At 43.5% G+C, this 19,477-nt stretch overlaps 1 protein-coding gene across 1 annotated transcript in view; it reads right to left on the reverse strand.

Moving 5' to 3' along the window:
* The window catches only part of RICTOR (RPTOR independent companion of MTOR complex 2), a 468,276-nt gene that overhangs the window by 379,820 nt on the left and 68,979 nt on the right, over positions 1-19,477 (reverse strand). The gene's annotated exons all lie outside the window — the stretch shown is intronic.

Here is a 19,477-nt window from a genome sequence, read left to right on the forward strand (position 1 = left end):
CAAAGCATTTTATGCTGCTCATCCCAGAAATAAGCAGTGGAGTTTCTCCACATGAAGAACAGGATCAACTTCTACACTCCTCCAACGTCACTAAGGTCCTACTCCCAAAGAGTATCCCTAACCATTCCCTCTCCAAAGGACATCACACAAAGTGATACCTGCAAGCAAGTTTTCTCCGGAGTAGCCCCCACACTCTAGAATATACTCCCTGAAAGGTCACAATTCATGAAAGGTGAGCCCTTGGGCCGCAGCTGAGTTGACGCTATCTGGTCAACCCGAGAATTAACCAAGCCCCGACTGGCAGCAGAGGCACAGTATTAACCAGAGTCTGGGTTAACAGAAACAGGAATAAAGGCTGGAACTGAAGACTCAGCAAGGTAAGAATCAAGGCAACAGCTGGAACCGAGGCAAGCGGGACTAGAGGCGTGGTGAGGCAAGCGGGAGGCGAGGCAAGGCGGCTGGTCGAGAGGAGAGGCGAGGCGAGGCAAGGCGGCTGGTCGGGAGGCGAGCCGAGGCAAGGCGGCTGGACTGAAAGCAAGGCAAGGCTGGTCTGGAGGCAAGGCAAGGCTGGGCTGGAGGCAAGGCAAGGCTGGGCAAGGTGGTCAGGAGAGGAGGCGAGGCAAGGCCAAGGCAAGGGGTTCCTAAGGCAAAGCAAGGCAAGGCAACTGATCTGGATGCAAGGCAACAGACCTGTTTCGAACGCACTGTAAGAACACCACATCATTCTTAAATAGGCCTCACACAGGAAGCTGAGGCACCCCTCAAAGATCCGGCGCTTCCCGCTGCTGCCCTATAAAGCCGCATCTTTAGTGTGCGCCTAAGGATGCCGGCTACTGGTGCTGCACACAGCCCAGGGCCTGCTGTGGCAGGGAGCACACAGACCAAGTCTGGCTGGGAGACCCTTCCATCTGAGCCCTGAGGTAGGTAGGGGAGCGGCCCTGACAAAACGCTTCACTTAACACAAGATTATCTCTACTTCCGGAAGCAAGTGAAAGTTTATTTTTTTAACAAGGCCTTTAATGGAAGAAGGAATTAACTTGCTAGTCAACATATAGCATGTTTATCCACTGCTAACCTAGCTAAGATAATATTCAAGCACCTTTCTGACCTCATTTTCAACTTTCTTTAAATTAGCCCCTTATTTTCTTACCCCTATTACTTTATCTATATGTTCCACCCTTGGTTTAACTGTTTTATTGAGCATTGTGTTGACATTGGAATGTAGCATACTACGCCACACTTTCTATTGTTGTTTGAATATTTGTACTGCTGTAATTGTCTATTGCTTTTATTTGACTTATTCTTGCTGTACACCGCCTTGAGTGAATTCCTTCAAAAAGGCGGTAAATAAATCTAAATAAATAAATGGAGGGGGGAGCAAATGTCAACAAGCAAAAACAAAACATATCTTTGGAGGCAATGAGCTATTTGAGAATTGTCTACCCTTTTCCCCTAAAAACTGACTGGTTAAATAAGGAAATTCAACACCACCATAGGCAGGAACTTAGGATGCATGTGTAGAAGAAACCTATTAAGCACTACCTTTATGTAGGGCAAGTAAGTTACTAGGTCTGGAGCCCATTGTGCCAAAAAGACCATTATCAAAATTATGACTTTCCAGTTAAGATACTTCAGCTCACAGGAGACTAATGCCCTAAAGGCAGCTTACAAAGATCCCAAGACAAGTGGGTGGCTTGATAAAAGGCTTCAACAAAAGCAAGCTCTGCATCAATCTAACTAAAAAGTACACAAAAAATGGATATAGCTTCTACACGATGATGAAAAAAGTCAATTACACTAATGTGAACCTAACAGCCTTTAAACCACACTAAGATACACAGTTTTTGTGTGGAACAGGACAAAGGGTACCTCAAACCATACAGCAACTCTCTCATGCAGGCTGTGAGGGCTACAGAAATTATACTAGAATATAACAGAGTTCCCCAAATCTGCATAATGAGAGCTAGAGAAATTCCCAAATGAACTATCTCCCTGAAACATAACTCTCACAGGAATGGAAAACAAATTGGTCTTGTTCAATAAGGAGCTACAAAAACCATAGTCCCCTAAGTTTTGTCTAAGCTCAAGTTTTCACACCAGATGAATCAGAGAATAAAAATACACAAAAGCCTTCCTCCCCAAACTAGGAAGATAGCACCTGAAGCAATTTTTCAAGAATCCTCCCCAAACTAGGAAGATGGCATCTGAAGCAATTTTTCAAGAATCCTCCCCAAACTAGGAAGATGGCATCTGAAGCAATTTTTCAAGAATCCTCCCCAAACTAGGAAGATGGCATCTGAAGCAACTTTCAAAGAATATCCATGCATGCAAAGAATTGAAGGACCATCCAGAGAAGATGCAAACAGACCTGCAGGTAGCTCCACTCGCAGGATTATCCAGTTTTTAATCACTCTATCCATAGTCCATTTGTGAGGTTCAATGATTCAACTTAGTCTGTTTCCTATGATATTTTCCATCCCATCAGAGAAGTGGCTCAGAGACATTCCATGCAAGCTGACAGTTCACATCCTGACAATGTTCTTCAACACTGAACAATCATGTTCCTCACTGATTATTCACATAAAACAAAGGAGTTTGCTTTATGAAATGGAGAAATTAGGTATTACATGATAACTTTCTTTCCAATAGTCCTTCCAAATATTCCAGAACCTGTGGAAAAGTTGTGTCCATCAACCAGCAGGTGGAGATAGAGAACTGAAAACTGAGCCGAGACCACTCTCTCTTGAAATCCAGTCCAGGTCCTCAATATTTACATACATAAGCAGAAAGGATTAACAGAGTAAACACAACAACCTTAAATAACTAGCTAACTTAACATTAACCAGACCTCTCTCATCTCTGGACAAATTGTAGGAACAAGAGATATGCAGGAAGCACTAAGCAAGGTGACCTTCGCTATTTGACCCATTACTTTGCAACAACTAAACATCTCAGAATCCTTGGGTGGGCCTCTTGACGTAGCCATGGATCTGACATTATGAGCACTGATGTGACCTTCTAGACTCAGCTCAGCCTGGGAATAAGTAAAGCAGATTCAATCTGCTAGCCAATTAGAAACTGTGAGTTTGCCGATGGCTACCCCCATCCTCAAAAAGCCGGGTGAATTGTTCATAGGCTTTAGTCCACTCCAGGTAGAAATACTTTGAAAACAAATAGGAGGAAATATTTTGTCACTCAAAGAATAGTGAAGCTCTGGAACTTCCTGCCGGAGGATGTGGTAAGGGTATCTGGGTTTAAAAAAAGGTTTGGACAAGTTCCTGGAGGAAAAGTCCATAGTCTGTTATCGAAATGGACATGGGGGAAGCCACTGCTTGCTCCGGGATTGGAATTTTGCTACTAATTGGGTTTCTGTCCGGTACTTGTGACCAGCATTAGCCACTGTTGGAAGCAGGATATGGGGCTAAATGGGCCATCAGTCTGACCCAGTATGGCTATTATTATGTTCTTAGGCAAACTAAGGTATGCAGTACACTTTCGTCAGGATGGGCATGAGGTTTCAGAAAAAATGTTGGTAGAACCAATGACTGATTAAGATGGAACTCAGACACTTACTTAGGAAGGAACTTAGGATGCGTGTGGAGAACTACTCTATTGTAGTGAACCTTAGTGTAAAGGTATATCAGCTACTAGGGCTGAAGATCACCAACTATGAACTGAAATGACCACCATCAAAAATACAACTTTCCTGGTCAAATACTTCAGACAACAGGAATCAAATGGCTCAGAAGGAGCTAAAAGGAAAACAGTAAGAGCAGAAGGCACCAAGACAAGGGGGCCAGGATGGCCAAAAAACGTTCACTTTATTCAGGGAATTACAAACAAATACAAAAGATAGTTTTCCAGAGAAATATATACAAAACAACACAATCAGTAGTATTCTAAAGCTGTGTACTTCAAGTAAAGGAAACAACACTGCAGGGATTCTGCAAAGAATGCTTTCATCAGGGGTTCTTATAAGAGACACGAGTCAAAATAAAACATAAGAAAATAATGGATATGGAAAATATGTGGATATGGAAAAAAATGTATGTGAACATACAAATAACAACTGAAAAAAAGAAAGAACAGGAGACCAACAAAGTGAATGTGAAGGTGCTAAACCAATAACTGTAAATACAAAGAATAAGGAGAACAGACCAACAGAAAGAATGACCAAACACATGACGATCAAAAACATATATGAAAGGAGCTTTTATCAGCTGGGTGAGGACAACGCTGAGATCACATCACACAGTTGGATGTTTCAGAAAACAACAAAGCAAACGGTCCACAATATCCAACATGGAAAACAAAAGACAAACAGACTTTATTTTAGAAAAGAAGTCTTTACTAACTCTTAAAACTCCCAGGTATCAAATAGTGTTGCCTGACATGGCCATGTTTCACCAGATGGCTACGTCAGGGGCAAGAAATACCAGCTGAAGTAAAGTCCCAGGTTCCACCAAAACTGATAAAAACAGTTCTACAGCATGGGTTCGTTTGGAAGAGTCACTAAGATGGGTCAGCAATTAGGGCCTGAAGCTCACTGAGACTGCAAACTGAAATGACAGGCACTAGAAAGACAACTTTCCAGGTCAAATACTTCAGATGAGAGGAATCAAGTGGTTCAAAAGGAGCTTTCATCAGCTGGATGAGGACAACGTTAAAATCCTATGACAAAGTGAGGTGAACAACTAGAGGCTGAACAGAGATGGGCTTACCTCCTACATAAGCACTAACTGAAGAGTTGATTTTCAAACCAGAACCAGAGAGGTGCAGGAGGAATTCAAGCAATTTTTGTGAAGGACAAATGAGAGAATGTAAGGTCTTGACTCAAACTACTACTACTACTTAACATTTCTAGAGTGCTACTAGGGTTACGCAGCGCTGTACAAATTAACGAATAAGGACGGTCCCTGCTCAGAAGAGCTTACAATCTAAAGGACGAAATGTCAAGTTGGGGTAGTTGAGATTTCCTGAGAAGAGGTGTAGTGATTAGGTGCCGAAGGCGACATTGAAGAGGTGGGCTTTGAGCAATGATTTGAAGATGGGTAGGGAGGGGGCCCGGCGTATGGGCTCAGGGAGTTTGTTCCAAGCATGGGGTGAGGTGAGGCAGAAAGGGCGAAGCCTAGAGTTGGCGGTGGTGGAGAAGGGTACTGAAAGGAGGGATTTGTCTTGAGAGCGGAGGTTACGGGTAGGGACGTAAGGGGAGATGAGGGTAGAGAGGTAAGGAGGGGCTGCAGATCGAGTGCATTTGTAGGTGAGTAGGAGAAGCTTGAACTGTATGCGGTATCTGATCGGAAGTCAGTGAAGTGACTTGAGGAGAGGGGTGATATGGGTGTATCGGTTAAGGCGGAAGATAAGACGTGCGGCAGAGTTCTGAATGGACTGAAGGGGGGATAGATGGCTAAGTGGGAGGCCGGTGAGGAGTAGGTTGCAGTAGTCAAGGCGAGAGGTAATGAGAGAGTGGATGAGAGTTCGGGTGGTGTGCTCGGAGAGGAAGGGGCAAATTTTGGTAATGTTATAGAGGAAGAAGCGACAGGTGTTGGCTATCTGCTGGATATGCGCAGAGAAGGAGAGGGAGGAGTCGAAGATGACACTGAGGTTGCGGGCAGATGAGACGGGGACGATGAGGGTGTTATCAACTGAGATAGAGAGTGATGGGAGAGGAGAAGTGGGTTTGGGTGGGAAAACAATAAGTTCAGTCTTGGCCATGTTCAGTTTCAGGTGGCAGTTGGACATCCAGGCAGCAATGTCGGATAAGCAGGCCGATACCTTGGCCTGAGTTTCCGCAGTGATTTCTGGTGTGGAGAGATAAAGCTGGGTGTCGTCAGCCTAAACATGATAGTGGAAACCATGAGAAGAGTTCAGGGAGCCTAAGGAAGAGGTGTAGATTGAAAAAAGAAGGGGCCCAAGGACAGATCCCTGAGGAACTCCAACAGAGAGCGGGATAGGGGAGGAGGACGAACCATGAGAGTGTACTCTGAAGGTAAGATGTGAGAGATAAGAGGAGAACCAGGAGAGGACAGAGCCCTGGAACCCAAAGGAGGACAGTGTGTCAAGAGATGGCAAACCTCCTCCACTTAAATGAGTTACACCCTAAGGATTCAAATTCTATGCTCTCAACATTCAAGCTGTGAGGGCCTGGGACTGGAAGATGGGATGCACACAGGATCATTCATTCTGCATGATGAGGATCAGAACATATTCCAATCTCCACAGATATTCAGAGGATAACTCCAGAAAAGTAATATGGATCTGTTTCAGCCTGTAAGAAATGATCAGCATCACAGTTCCCTGCTCTTGCCTGAGTTTCAGCAAAGTCTTCTCTCAACAGCAGACTATGGACTTTACCTCCAGGAATTTGACCAAAACTGTTAGTGCATCCTCCTGCAGAGTTCCAGAGCTTAACTATTCATTGAATGAAATCAATATTTCCTCCTATTTGTTTTTAAAGTATTTCCATGTTAACCTCCTCGAGTGTCCCCTAGGCTTTGTACTTTTGGAACGAGTAAAAAAAAAAATCAATTTCTTTCTACTCATTCTACACCACTCAGGATTTTGTAGACCTCAATCATATCTCCCCTTATCCATCTCTTTTCCAAGCTGAAGAGCCCTAACCTCTTTAGACTTGCCTCATATGAGAGGAGTTCCATCCCCTCCATCATTTTGGTCGCTCTTACTATTATTATTACATTTGTACCCCACATTATCCCACCTATTTGCAGGCTCAATGTGGCTTACAGAGTGTTATTATGACATATTCATGAGAGGATAATAGATATAGTCGGTGGTAGGACAAAGATATTTGAAGAAAGAGAAGGGGGGTGTTAAATAGGGTGATGTAGGAGGTGTAATTGGTTGTGTGGGTGGGTTGTGTGGTGATTTGTGTCTTTAGAGGTTCTTTTTGTAGGCTCTGTTGAAGAGATGTGTCTTCAAGGATTTGCGAAAGTTGCTTAGATTGTCCATGGTTTTTAAGGTTGGGGGCAATGCATTCCATAGCTGTGTGCTTCTGTACGAGAAGGTGGTGGCGTATGCTTGCTTGTATTTAAGTCCTTTACAGCTGGGGAAGTTCAAATTGAGGAATTTGTGGGCTGATCTCTTGGCGTTTCTGGGCGGTAGGTCCACTAGGTTAGACATGTAAAGTGGGGCATCTGCGTGAATGATCTTGTGTACGATCGTGCATATCTTGAATTCGATGCGTTCCTTGAGTGGTAGCCAGTGAAGGTTCTCGCTTAAGGGTTTCACACTTTCGTATTTGGTTTTACCAAATATGAGTCTGGCTGCGGTATTTTGGGCTGTTTGGAGTTTCTTAATAGTCTGTTCTTTGCAGCCTGCGTACAGAGCGTTACAGTAGTCCAAGTGACTTAATACCATAGACTGTACCAGGGTGCGGAAAATGCTTCTCGGGAAGTAAGGCTTAACTCTTTTGAGTTTCCACATTGAGTAGAACATCTTTTTTGTCGTGTTCTTCTTGTGGGTATCGAGAGTGAGGTTTCGGTCTATGGTAACTCCGAGAATCTTCAGGTTTTCTGAGATAGGAAGGGTGCAGTATGGTGTGGTAATAGTGGAGTAGTTGTTTGTGTTATATTGAGGAGTACTAGGCATTGAGTTTTTTCAGCGTTGAGTTTTAGACGGAATGAGTCTGCCCAGGTGTGCATGGTTCTGAGGCCTTGGTTGATCTCGTTGGTGATTTCAGTTATATTGTGTTTGAATGGGATGTAGATTGTGACATCGTCTGCATATATGAAAGGGTTAAGGTTTTGATTGGCTAATAGTTTGGCTAGTGGTATCATCATTAAGTTGAAGATGGTAGGTGATAAGGGGGATCCTTGAGGAACTCCGCATTCCGGTGTCCATGGAGATGATCTTTCGGCATCTTGTTATTACTTGGTAGGATCTGGTGGTGAGGAATCCCTCGAACCACTTGAGGACCGGGCCTCCGACTCCGAAGTATTCTAGAATATGAAGTAATATTCCATGATCAACCATGTCGAAGGCGCTTGACATGTCAAACTGCAGTACTAGTATGTTCTTGCCAGTTGCAATTGTTTTTTTTGAATGAATTCATTGCTGCCACTAGTAAAGTTTCGGTGCTATGATTTGATCAAAATCCTGATTGTGACTCATGTAGAATTGAGTGTTTATTTAGGTATTCAGTGAGTTGTTTCGTAACTATACCCTCCATTATTTTGGTAATGAGCGGTATAGACGCAACTGGTCGATAATTAGTTAAGTCCATTGTGCTTTTTTTAGCGTCTTTTGGCAAAGGTGTGAGTAGGATGTTTCCTTTATTCGTGGGGAATAGGCCATTTTGGAGTCTGTGGTTTATTTGGTCCGTAAGGTCTTTCTTGAATTGTTTTGGAGCGGCTCTTATTAGGCTAACAGGGCAAATATCTAATTTGCATTGAGACTGGCTATATTTTTTAAGCCATTGTGAGAGTTCGTCTACTGAGATTTCGTCGAAGTTGGTCCATGAACGATTAGCTGGGTATTCCCCAGGCAATCAAGGATTCTTGTATAGTCGGTGGTGTTATTTGGTATCATGCGCCGGAGTTTTATGATTTTTTCGTTAAAATATTTTGCTATGTTGGTAGCGGATGGGGTGTCTGTGTTGTTAGAAGTAACCGGTGTAGTGTTTAGGAGTTTGTTCACAAGTGAGAAGAGCTTATGTGCATCTTTGTAGCTTGGTCCTAATTATGGTTTTGTAGTACATACTTTTAGTTTGTCTGATTTTGTATTTTCTTTGCAGCTGTTTCCAGTCATTAAGAGTGATTTCGTCTTTTCTTTTGCTCCATATTCTTTCCAGTCTTCTGACCTGTGTTTTTAAGTCTTTCAATTCTTCATTGAACCATGGTATGGAGTTTTTTTCTTTTTGAGGATCTAGTTTGGAGCGGTGCTATGCTGTCTAGTATTGCTGTACATTTGTTGTCCCATTCTTGTAGAAATTGGGGTGAGTCTGTGGGAGTTGCCCATTCGTCAGTATAAAGTTCTTGCCAGAATGTTAGTGGGTCTATTTTGCCTCTTGTGGTATAGGTTTTTTTTCCTGTTTTCGTTGTGACCCTTGTGTTTTCCATGAGAGGGAGGTATTTTTTTTGTAGTGATCTGACCATGGTGCAACTGTCCATTTCGTATCTGTGATAGTGAGGATGGGCTCTGATGAGAATTTGTGAGTTATAATGTCTAGTGTGTGTCCTTTTTTGTGGGTGGGTTGCATATTAGGCCAGTGGAGCTCCCACAGTTGGATGAATTCCTTGCATTCGTTTACGTTATTTATGTTAGTGTCTTCGAGGTGTAGGTTGATGTCCCCTGCTATGAGGATGTTCTGGGAGGACACGCAAGTGTTTGATATGAAGTCCATAAAATGTGTTTGTGAATCTTTCCAGTTGCCCGGGGGCCTGTAGAAAATGATTAGGTTTAGTTGATCAAGTAGATCGGAGTGGTTAATTCTGACTGAAGCTATTTCAAGTTGGGGTAGGATGGATTCTGCTGTTGTAGTAACTGTGAATTGTGATTTATAGATTATTGCTATGCCTCCTCCTCTTTTTCCTTCTCTTGTCCAATGGGTAATTTTGTATCCTGGTGGACATAGTTCTAAGATTATAGGGTCTTTGGAGTCATGGATCCAAGTTTCGCTGATGAGTAGGAAATCAAGGTGGTCTTCCGTGATCCAGTCGGTCAATGTTGTGGTTTTTTGGATTACTGATCTGGCATTAGTGTAAACTATTTGTATTCGATGGTGTTCTTCTTTTGGTTTCGGGTTCGTGGTAATATTTATTAGTTGTCTTTCTCCTTGATGTGATGGATTAGAGCGTTCTTTCTTTCCTATTCTATGATGGGGTTCGTGGATGGTAGGTTTTTTATGTTCTTCTTTGTCTTTTTGGGTGTGCATGTTGTGTTTGTGATTTGTGAAGTTTGAGGCTGTTATTGTCTGAGTCTGGGGTTGTAGGTGTGTGTTGTAGTAGGGTGAGGCAATAAATGGTTAGGAGTATTTTACTGGTGTTCATATCAGTGATAGTGTGCACGTTAGTTTGTGTGTTTAGAATGTTAGGGTTTTGGCAGTCATGTGGGCAAGATCTAGATCAGTGTTATCATTATGTTCAGGACAAAGCGAGCAAAGTTTAGATCATTGCAGACAGTGCATTTGGGTCGAAGTAGGCAAAAGCATTAGAGGTCTTACAGTCTTTTACATCGCATGTAGAGCGTTTAAACTGGTAAGGTGCCTAGCATGAAAATGGTGTTTGATTATCTGATAGGCAGCCAGGCGTATAAACAGTGTTTACAGCATAACGTTTTACAGCATTTAAAGGAAGTTTTAGAGCATTTGGAGAGAGTTTTTTTTTTCTCCCAATCTGCTACAATGTTATAAGTGGGTATAGCATTTAAATCAAACTGTTACAATATTATTAAGCAAGCGCAACATTTAAATCAGATTCCTACAGTATTGTTAAGCATGCATTTAAATCGGATTGCTACAGTGTTATTAAGCTAACACAGCATTTAGATTATTTACAGGAGCGTTCAGTGTGCTATAGTATTAGTAGGCTACACAGTTTTCAAATCTATTACAGGAGCAATTAATGAGCGAATGCAGCATTCAGATCTTGTAGCAGCGTTAAGGAGGACTTTATCAGTGTTGCTGAGCAGGTAAGGCAGCCTTTGAATTGTTTAGGAGCGATTAAGGAAGTCTATCGTTATGTACAGTGTTATAAATCATGTGCAAGAAGTCTTTGCATGCTGTAGTATTGATAGGTAGTGCTTTTATTCATTCAAAGGCAATATTTACCGGAGGCAGCACAGATGTTTTTTCGCCTGTTGAAGCGTTATCGATTAAGTGGAGTGTTTCTTTCGTTCCGAGGGAGTGTCTATCAGTAGGCCGTGGTGGTCAGTAGGTAGGATGTAGCCAGCAGCTCTGCTTTTGCTGTCGGGTTTGGTACCAGGACTCTTGTCGGTGGGACACGTTGCTGGAGTTGAGCGTCTGTTAAGCAGCTAGGTCGTTTAGCTGCAGTTGTGGGTTCCGTTCGACTGCGCCGCCTACTTTAATCGGAAGTTAGCGGGGGGGGCCCGTTCGGTCGCCCGATTCGGTCCTACCTCGCAGCCGGTCCGACGGGTTCGGCGAATTCCTCGCCTATAGCCGCACTGTCTTGACCTTCTCGTTTTATTGTCGTGATGCAGGGCTAGTACCACATGCTTCTCAGTTGTAGCTGTGTGGTCCTTCTCCGTCTGCCAAGCGACCGCGTGGTTGGATTCACTGCTGTCTCGCGACTTGGTCAGGCGGGTCGTTCTCGCCGCTAATGTGGTTGCTCGGGGCTGCGGATTGCAATTTAAACTTTTCACTATTATCTTTGCGCCGTGAGTTGTTCGGAGCGGTCCTCAGGATGCAGTCCATGGAACTGGCTTGTTTCTCAGTGGCCTGTTGGCCGGGTCCCCAGCGGTCCGTAAGTCCACGTGGGTTGCAGATTTCGCTTTCCGATATCTCCTCTTTGAGTTTGGATCTCTGGGGATTCTTCGGATCAGCTTCAGTCCATTCCGGTTTGTCTCCGGTCCGTTCCAGACCGTTTTGTTCCGTTCGAGGATGATCCAGGTAGGTCTATTTGTTCGAGACCTCAGGAGCTCGTTAACAGAGCTCCTTACCTGTCTGCCATCTTTCCTCAGGACCTTTTCTAATTAAGCTATATCTTTTTTGAGATATGACGACCAAAATTAAATGCAATACTCAAGGTGCGGACGAACCATGGAGCAATACAAACGCATTACAGTGTTTTCAGTCTTATTCATCATCCCTTTCCTAATAATGCCTAGTATCTTATTTACTTTTTTGGCTGCCACTGCACACTAAACAAAAGATTTCAGCATATTATCTACGATGCCCAGATCTTTTCTTGAGCGTTGAACCCCAAGGTGGACCCTAGCACCAGGTAACTATGATTCGGATTATTCTTTCCAATTTGCATCATCTTGCATTTGTCCACATTAAATTTCATTTGCCATTTGGACGCCCAGTCTTCCGGTTTCCTAAGGTGTTCCTGCAATATTTCACAATCTGCACATGTTTTAACAACCTCAAATAGTTTGTATCATCTGAAAACTGGATCACCTCACTCATCATTCCGATTTCCATATCACTTATAAATATGTTAAATAGTACCGGTACCAGTACAGATCCCTGCAGCACTCTGTTCACCCTCCTCCATTGAGAGAAATGACCATTTAACCATATCCTCTGTTTTCTGTCCAATAACCAATTCCTAATCCACACCAGAACCTTGCCTCCATGACTCTTTAATTTTCTCAGGAGTCTCTCATGAGGAACTTTCTAAAAATCTAGATACAATACATCAACTGGCTCACCTTTACCTACATGTTTATTCATGCCTTCAAAGAAATGAAGTAGATTGGTGAGACAAGACTTCCCTCGGCTGAACCCATGTTAACACTGTCCCATTAAACTATGTTTATCTACGTGTTCTGTAATTTTATTCTTTATAATACTTTCCACTATTTACTTGGCACAGATATCACGCTTACCAGTCTATAACTTCCTGGATCACCCCCAAAACCCTTTTTAAAAATCAGTCACATTGGCCACCTTCCAATCTTCAGGTACTATGGGCAATTTTAACGACAGGTTACACATTACAACAGTGATTCCTCAGTTTTCGTCGATAATCCGTCCGAAAACAATCGGCGAAATCCAAAACCGAGGCAATTATTTCCATATGAATCAATGCGCAGGAGAACGCGTGGGTCGCCCTTTCTTTTCGCAAAATTAGCAGCGAGGTCACGTGGGCACGCCAACAAAATCCGAGACAATTTTTTTGCGGAAAAAACAATCAACGAAAACCGAAACCAACTATAACCTAAGTCAACAAAAACCGAGGTTTTACTGTAATAGCAGATCAGCAATTTAATGCTTCAGTTCTTTGAGTACCCTAGGATGTGTGCCATCCGGTCCAGGTGATTTACTACTCTTTAATTTGTCAATTTGGCTCAGTACATCTTTCAGGTTCACCAAGATTTCTTTCAGTTCCCCTGCATCATCACCCTTGAAAACCAATTCCGGTACAGGCAGATCTCAAGATTTCTTTCAGTTCCCCTGCATCATCACCCTTGAAAACCAATTCCGGTACAGGCAGATCTCTTACATCTTCTTCAGTAAAGACAGAAGCAATAAATTCATTCAGTTTCTCCGCTATGGCCTTGTCCTCCCTGAGCGCCCCTTTTGCACCTTCATGATCTAATGGTCCCACAGATTTCACCCAGAGGCTTTCTGCTTCTGATGTACCTGAAAAAGGTGTTACTGTGAATTTTAGCCTCTCCGGCAAGTTTCTCTTCATATTCTCTTTTAGCCTTCTTTATTAATGCTTTGCATTTTATTTGCCAGTGCTTATGTTGTTTCTTATTTTCTTCATTTGCGTCCTTTTTCCATTCTTTGAAAGACAATCTTTTGACTGTAATAGCCTCTTTTACTTCACCTTTTAACCATGCTGGCCGACGTTTTCTCATCTTTCCACCTTTGCAAATATGTGGAATGCATCTGGACTGGGCTTCCAAGATGGTATTTTTGAACAACGTCCATGACTGATTTAGTGTCCTTACCACCTTTGCAGCCAATCCTTTTACTTTCTTTTAAACCATTTTCCTCATTTTATTATAGTCGCCCTTTCGAAAATGAAATGCAGCTACAGCAGATTTCCTTTGCGGGATCATCCCAGACAGTAGCTCAAACTTGATCATGTTATGATCACTGTTTCCCAGGGGACCCAACACCGCCACCTCTTGCACTATGCCATCACGCCACCAAGGACCAGATTCAAAATGGCTCCCTCGCTTGTCACTTCCTGGATCAGCTGCTCCAATTCCCTCTTTAACATATAGTGCAAACCCCCTCCCCCCTCCAATTTAATCCTATCATTGCGATACAATTTGTACCCCGTTAACACGGTGTCCCATTTATTGTCCTCTTTCCACCAAGTCTCCGAGATGCCTATTATATCTACCTCATCATTTAGTGCTATATATTCTAACGCTCCCATCTTATTTTTTAGGCTTCTAGCATTTGTATACAGGCACTTCAAATTGTGTTTTTTTCCTTTGATCTACAAGCTACTTAGAAGTTGAAGGGGATAATGTGCATCCTTTATCCTGCTCTCTCATTAAGCACATCTGGCTTGCGTTCAGAATTGTTGAAACCTCTCTACTGGGATTCCCTAAATGTGCTGTTTCAATAGTATCCTTCAAGGATACTCCACACCAAACCATGCTCTCCTGGGCGACTGTCGGCACCCCCCCTCCAATCTAGTTTAAAAGCTGCTCTATCTCCTTCTTAAAAGTTAGTGCCAGCAGCCTGGTTCCATCCTGGTAAAGGTGGAGCCCATCCTTTCGGAACAGACTCCCCCTTTCCCAGAAGGTTGCCCAGTTCCTAACAAATCTAAATCCCTCATCCCTAAGCACACAAACAATGGATCCAAAAAAGAGTCCTCTCACAGATGGTGTTTCCTGAACAAGGTCTTTATTTAAATTAATAAAACTGACCCGACACAAGTCGTGTTTCGGCCATAAAGGCCTGCGTCAGGGATCTACAAGTTTCCAATAAAAAAAATAATCTTGCAGAATGAATAACACGCTAACTGAGAAATCGCATCAAAGTACAGCAAGGCAAACAACTCCGTAAACATCAGATATACCAAAATGAAAGACGGAATCGACTCCCCCTTTCCCAGAAGGTTGCCCAGTTCCTAACAAATCTAAATCCCTAATCCCTACACCATTCTCTCAACCACATATTGAAACTTTGGAGCTCTAGCCTGCCTTTTGGGTTCTGCGCGTGGAACGGTGAGCATCTCTAAAAATGCAACCCTGGAGGATCTGGACTTCAGCTTTCTACCTAAGAGCCTAAATTTGGATTCCAGAACCTCCCTTCCACATTTTCCTATGTCACTGGTACCCACATATACCAAGATAGCTGGCTCCTCCCCAGCACTAAGATGTTGTCTAGGTGACGAATGAGGTCCACCACCATCACACCAGGCAGGCAAGTCACCAGGCAATCCTCACGTCCACCAGCCACCCAGCTATCTATATGCCTAATGATCGAATCACCAACTATAACAGCTGTCCTAACCCTTCACTCCTGGGCAGAAGTTCTTGGAGACATAACCTCAGTGCTAGAGGATAGTACATTCCCTGGTAGGCAGGTCCTGGCTACAGGAGTCCTTCCTACTTCACTAGGGTGAAGCTCTCCTAGGAGACCTCTCTCCTCCACAGCAGAATAGGGGTTACTAGATTGGAGGTGGGACTTCTCTACAACATCCCTGTAGGTTTCCTCTTTGTACCTCTCCATCTCCCTCAGCTCCTCCAAGTCTGCTACTCTCTACTCTAGCCTCAAGAAAACGGACCTCTTTGCATCGGGCATACACATACAACCGCTCACCAACTTGGAGATAATCATACATGTGACACTCACTGCAAAAGACTGGATAGCACCCTTCTTAGTATTTTTGAGTTTTTCAATCATTTAAAACTTGCTAAGGTATTAAGGATATTAATCCAATAAAAAAAACGCCTTTAGCTTATATGATATATTGTCTGATTTATTTAGTGTTGTCTTCTTAGGAAGCAATGAAATGTAATTAAAACTCTGTAAGAATACTCCTCACTTGTTATCCTAATTACAATAACTGACTATAAATGAAGAGTTGTGCTAAGGGTGAGAAGGAAAAGGGCTAAACTAGGTCCTGCAGTGCCTGCTAAATGCTATCTGTTAATGCTGTGGTACAAAGTTCAAGTTTTAAAACTAGGGGGAAAAGAGTATTGAGATTAGTTAATAAAGTTTGCTTTTTTATATTTTTATTCTACCACTAACTTACAATTCCTCCTTTAAACTCCAATCTTTAAGTTCCCAAAGCAGAAGGCAAAATAATGTTCACTTACCAGAGAAATGTCCTTTTCTCTCAGAACTTCTCATAAAGGAAGGCCCACTGTCACACCCCCACTACTTCCTGACACAAGGAGTAGGATTCCGTACCCCCTACTTGTTCACACAGAAAACTGCAATCTGGTTGTCTGTTTGAATGAGAATTTGGTTCTGAAAGCCTTTAGTGTGTTCCAAATGGTCCTCTGCTCGAGAAGATTGACTGTTTCCTTAGCAGACCAAGTTCTTTGGGTGTGAAACCCATCCACATGAGCTCCCAATCAAAGATTGGATGCATCAGTTGTTAACACCTTCTGAGGGGGCAGAATTTAGAATGGTAGTCCCATAGTCAAATTCATTGAAACCCATCCACCAGAGAAGGGCATGAGTCAACTCTTGAGGAATACAAATTATATCCGCTAGATTTCTAGCCGCCTGAGACCACTGGCCTCTCTCAAATGGAGACATGTCAAGGGAGTGACATACACCGTTCAACAGGGCTGCTTCAGGGGCAATACTTATACTTCAAGATACAGTAATGCACCCAGGTGCAACCTCAAGATTTGTACTACTTTTTTTCCTTTCACTGCCTTACAGATTCCATGTTGTAAGCCACATTGAACTGAAGAATTCCTTGGGAAAATGTGGGATTTAAATGTCACAAATAAATTAGATAGATATTTCAACATTTGCCAAGCTGTGACCTGCTTGCTGCTTTGATCCTATGAGGCAAGTGCTGTTAAGGTCTCTGCTCTCGTTTGTGGAAGAAAAGCCTGAGTTTGCAACGTATTGAGCAGGGCTCCTATGTACTCCAATCACTGAACCTGGAGAAGGTGGTACCTGGTACTTTATGACGAACCCTAGAAACTCCAACACCCGGAATAGTTAGGCACACTGACTGTTGCTCTTCTTCTGCAATGTGCTCTTCACCAGCTAATCGTCCACACAGGGAAACACACACTCCCAATCTGCACAAATACAATGCAACTACTGCTAGATACTTGGTGACTACCCTGGGAGCTGACACAAGGCCAGGTGGCAGAACAATATACTGGTAGTGGTGTTTCCCTATTCAAAGTCTTATATACTTTCTGTGACTAGGAAGTATCAAAATGCTTAGCCAATCTTTTTCCTGAATCATGGGGAGAAGGGTGCCCAGGGAAATCATCCTGAATTTTTCTTTGGTCAGGAATTTGTTCAGGACCCTTAGGTCTAGGATGGGACGATATCCCCCTGTTTTCTTGGGCACAAGGAAGTACCTGGAATAGAATCTCTTCCCTGCTCCCATGGTGGCCCAGATTCAACCATATTAGCCTGTAGAACAGCAGAGATTTCCTCTGCAAGTACCTGCTTGTGCTGATAGCTGATGAACGATGATCTCAGTGGGCAATTTGTTGGTCTTTAATGTCAATGCAGGGCGTAACAGACGTACTATTTGAAGAACCCACCGGTCACAGGTTACAAGGAGCCACCTGTGTTGGAAAAAAAAATACAGCCTCTCCCCTACTAGTAAGCCATAGGGATGGTTACTTTGAGTGCGGCTATGCTCTCCTTGAACCAGTCAAAAGCTTGCCCCTTGCTTTGACTGGGGAGCAAGCTGAGACTTCTGAAGTTGGAACTGGGCCTGAGGGTTCTGGGCAGAGTGAGGTGGTGGTGGAAACCTATACCTTTGAGAATAGTAAGTTCTCTCGAAAACCACAGAGACAAAGAGGCTACTGCTGGAGGTTGCAAAGACAGGGAATGGCTGGTATCAGTGTACTTCTTTATGAGGTCAGCAACCTCCTCCACCTTGTCCCCCAAAAGACTGTCTCCTCGCCAAGGTACATCAGCCAACCTCTCCTGAACCACTGGTTTAAGTTCAGACAAACGCAGCCATGAGAGTCTGCGCATCACCACACCTATGGCGGAGAATCTGGACAGAATGTCAAAAGAATCGAACGCACCTCTGGCCAGATACCTCCTAAACTCCAGCTACTTATTGGCCAACAGGCGAAGCTCTATAGCCTGCTCCTGTGGGAGAGAATCTGCAAGACTTAGTGTACTACATAGAAAAGATTGCAAATAAAGGTTTGTGTAGGACTGGATTCGGAAAATAAAGATTAAGGCCTGAAAAGGTTTCCTCCCAATCGAGTCTAGTATCTGAGCCTCTCTACTTTAGGGAGGCGAGGCATGAGTCCTGGAGCTCCTAGCTCATTTGAGGGCAGATTTGACAACCAGAGAAAGTGATGAGACAGTTATGCCCTCTTGAATCCAGGAGCCTACTGAATATGGTACTAATCAATCTTCTAACCAGGAATACATCAAGTACATCCCATTCATTCCTAAATCTCCATTATCCTACCTGCAACGGCCTGAGATATAAATCCACTTACGCTTCCTCCTTTTCCTTTATCAGCACCCAATTATGGAATGCATTGCCAAAAGCTGTCCAAACTACTCAAAACCATCTCAACTTCAGGAAATTACTCAAGACCAGCCTATTCAGGAAGGCCGACCCCCAGGATCCAACATAAATCCTAAAGTCCTTCAAAACAGCACATAAATGGACCATTTTGGACGCCCTTACCTTTCCCCTCATTCCCTCTCTCTATCCTGACTACCACAATACATTGTATTTGTATAACTACTGGACTGGCGATAGCCTTTTTGGTTTATTGTAAGCCACATTGAGCCTACAAACATGTGGGAAAATGTGAGGTATAAATGTGATAAATAAATAAATATCCACCTTAACTGCGACCTGCACTGAGAGAGGAGATTCCCAGTTCTTCATCAGTGCCTCTTTAAGGATAGGGTACAGTGGTACTCTGACCCCTTTCTTTAGAAGGTGACTCGGTCCAGAACAGTTAACATCTCTGCCCTAGACTCCTCCTCCATCTCTAAATGGAGAAGCAATCTCCTTAATAAAACCAGTAAGAGACCCTCAGGTACAGATTTACATTTCTATTGAGAAGGCGAGGGATCAGATGGTACCCCATAAGACTTCTCTCCTCCGTGCAGTAATGAGGGACCTCTTCTTTGTCCCATGAGCAGTCCCATTCAGACTCCTCACTGTACTCGGACCAGACTGAGTGAGTCTGTACCTACCTCGGCTCAGTGAAACCAGGTCCACGCCTCAAGGACCACCAAGGTACAGTCCTACCACTAGACTGGGGAAGCTTCCTCCCCCAACATCGAGAGTGGTACTGCATGTCTCAATGTTGACATTCTTCAAGGTGCTGGTGCCGAGTATCTCTCCTCAGACATGGATGAAGCCTCAGGAAGAATCTGGGGCTAATCCACAGTTGTGCACATACCTTCTACGTCTGAATGGATTGCAACTGCAGCACCTGCATGAGCTCCTGCCAAAGCAAAGGCTGGGAACCGCTCATTAGACAATGATAAAGGCAGGGGAGCCGGTAGGCAGCCTGAGAAGGCATCTGTGCCAAACTGGAAGTGAGAACCTGGCTGCTCAGAGACTTGCGCACTGTCACCTCTACCAAAAATGAGAAGCATTCCTCCTGGTGCTGTTTCTGATGCCATGGAGCTCCCGGCACCATTTATTAATGAGGACAGATGCTTATG

The sequence above is a fragment of the Microcaecilia unicolor genome, chromosome 2, assembly GCF_901765095.1.
Source record: "Microcaecilia unicolor chromosome 2, aMicUni1.1, whole genome shotgun sequence".
Taxonomy (NCBI): Eukaryota; Metazoa; Chordata; class Amphibia; order Gymnophiona; family Siphonopidae; genus Microcaecilia; species Microcaecilia unicolor.